The sequence below is a fragment of the Mesitornis unicolor genome, unplaced genomic scaffold (assembly GCF_000695765.1).
Source record: "Mesitornis unicolor isolate BGI_N332 unplaced genomic scaffold, ASM69576v1 scaffold29343, whole genome shotgun sequence".
In the NCBI taxonomy this organism is placed as follows: domain Eukaryota; kingdom Metazoa; phylum Chordata; class Aves; order Mesitornithiformes; family Mesitornithidae; genus Mesitornis; species Mesitornis unicolor.
Window position 1 is genome coordinate 11,344 of NW_010177243.1, and position 2,444 is coordinate 13,787.

Consider the following 2,444-nt stretch of genomic DNA (forward strand, 5'->3'; position numbering starts at 1 on the left):
GTCAAGGCCTGGGAGCCCCACATCAGGTTGGTGCTGAGTACAAGGCTGGCTGAGCCTCTGTACATAATTTCCATCCTCGTGGGTGGGGACTGGGTACAATTTGGTTTTGCATGAGCAAAAGTACTTTCCCAGCAGTACCCAGCTGGGTGAGGAGATTAGCTGTGGTTTTTTTTTTCTTCTCCCAAAAACCTCCACGTGAAGGAGCTTCAGCTCTGGCACAAGATCATTGTGCCCTAGGGTGGTGGAGCAGTGGGCTTGAGGGAACGTAGGACAGAAAGCTGCACTTGGGGAAACTGACTCACTGCTGAGGAGGCAAACAGCAGCAGAGGTGGTTTTGTTTTGTTTGCTTTTGTCAGAGCTGAGGACAAGGGTGTCAGAGGCTGCCAAGGGTGTGACTTAAGAGCTGGGATGCAGGAGGACCTTCACAGTGAGCTATAAATGGTGGAAGATGAAGGGACTTGGAGGCAATTGTGTGAGACAGGAGAGCTCACTGTGGCAGAAACCTGTAAGAGGTTGTTCTCTTACAGAGGACCTGAATGAGGACAAACTCATTTGACTTCAGATGCTGTGCCTAAATGGAGAAAGGTTTGAGGGATTTTGCTGCAGAAGTTTGTCAGTACCTGCTGCCTGCTCTGTCAGTGGTGAAGGACATGTCTTGGAATATTGCTAGTGTTTCTGACTTGAGTTCAGTGCAACCATATCAGAGGTTAACACTAATTCCAGATTGCTTGGTATTTATTAGCTGGTTAGGCAAATGAAAACTTAAAATTCAGTCATCATTGGGATTGGTGAAGTTTGAGACACATGGAGGAATGTCAGTGTACCTCCAACCCAACAGCAGCCCTCGCTGCGAGTGCTTCAACGTGTATGCGTTTCAGCAGAGCACCTGCTTAATCGCATGGCTCAGAGAGGGTTTCTCCAGTTGTCCCCCACCCTGTTCTCTCCAAACGTGGCTGTTGCAGCTGCGAGTGGGTGTGGGGTGAGGGGACAGGCACAGTGACCACCCTGTGCTGCTGCTCCACAGGGCCACCTCCACGCAGAGGCAGGGCATTGCTGAGGTCCACCCCAGCATGTGCTGGAGTGAAACTGTCCCTCTCCAGGCAGGAAGGAGCCATGGCTTCATGGCATTTGTCATTTATTAGTAAGCTGCATTTCTTTTCGCATCTGTATCCCTGGGCTGGAGTGCAGGGCTGGACAGGGAGGCTTCATCCTCCTCTGACGGGTCACTATTTTTAACTACCCTTGAGGAAAGCTGGTGTGAATTCCCGGTTCTTTTTACCAGCCAGGATAAAAACCACTTAACTGGAGAAAATATCTGACTGTGTCTTTAAGATGGGGTCAGGGAGAAGTTAAAAATGTGCAGATACAGAGGTCTGAGGGGGAAAAACCTCTGTCACCGTTCTCATTTTCACTCCCCTCCTATTTAAAATTCATCCAGGAAGGTAGGCAGAGGAACACAACAGCTGCTAAAATTACTAGGTGGAAATCATTTTTAGCAGGCGCAAGTGTCTTGTGGTTTTCCTGCTCACTCTCTCCCCCTCCACTCCTACCTCATCTCCGCTCGTTGCAGTTTCCTCCAGCGAGGCTTTCGTGTCGCTGGTGTCTCTCTCACAGCAGCGGCTGTCACAGCAGAGCCAAGGGCAATCTGTCTGTGATGTGTGGCAGCTGCGGCGCCAGCCCCCGCCAGGCCCCCGGCCCCGAGGAGGAGCCCTGGGCTGGACTCTCGGAGGGCTCCCTGCTCTGACCCCGCCACTGGCACAGCTGAGGCGAGGTGGTCCTCAGAGATGCAGGGGGATGCAAGGAGGAGGCGGCAGCTGCTAGTGTTTGGGCTTTGGTAGAGCAATAAATTTGCATTAGTACTAAACAGTGCACACTCCAAATGATGCAGTCTTAAGTTTTTTTGGGTTTTTTTTTGTTTGTTTGTTTTTTTCCCTGCCAAAAGTCGGCGTTTGGTTAGGATTTTATGTTTTTGGAAGCAATGCTGCTATTAACTTGATGGTTGCCAAGGCCAAGCAAAGTGCAAAGTGTTGGAGAAAGCTGCATGATTCTGTACATTAAAAACCAGGGGATGCCAGCACGCAACCCCGACCTCGCAGCCTGTCACATGCTTTGCTTGTGTCGCCAGGATCCTATAAATGCTTTTGCTGCATTTTTTTAAAGAACTTTTCCTTCGTTAAACGGCAGCAGCTCAAGCTTTGCATTTTTGGTCCAATTCTTTCTCAGCGCAGGGTTGTGCAGCTTGTGGGAGGAGTGTGGAGCAGCGCCAGGGCAGGCTGGCGGGGCAGGAGTGGAAGGGTTAGATTTGGGGCCAGCACGCAGTTACACCCAAACGCAGCGCTGCGGCCTGTGTCCCACCCTGAGCGCACACAGCGTGACGTTACGGAGCTGTTAACCTACTAACCCTCGGTCCCTCGTCTCGCTGGCGTATGCAAACAATAGAACGG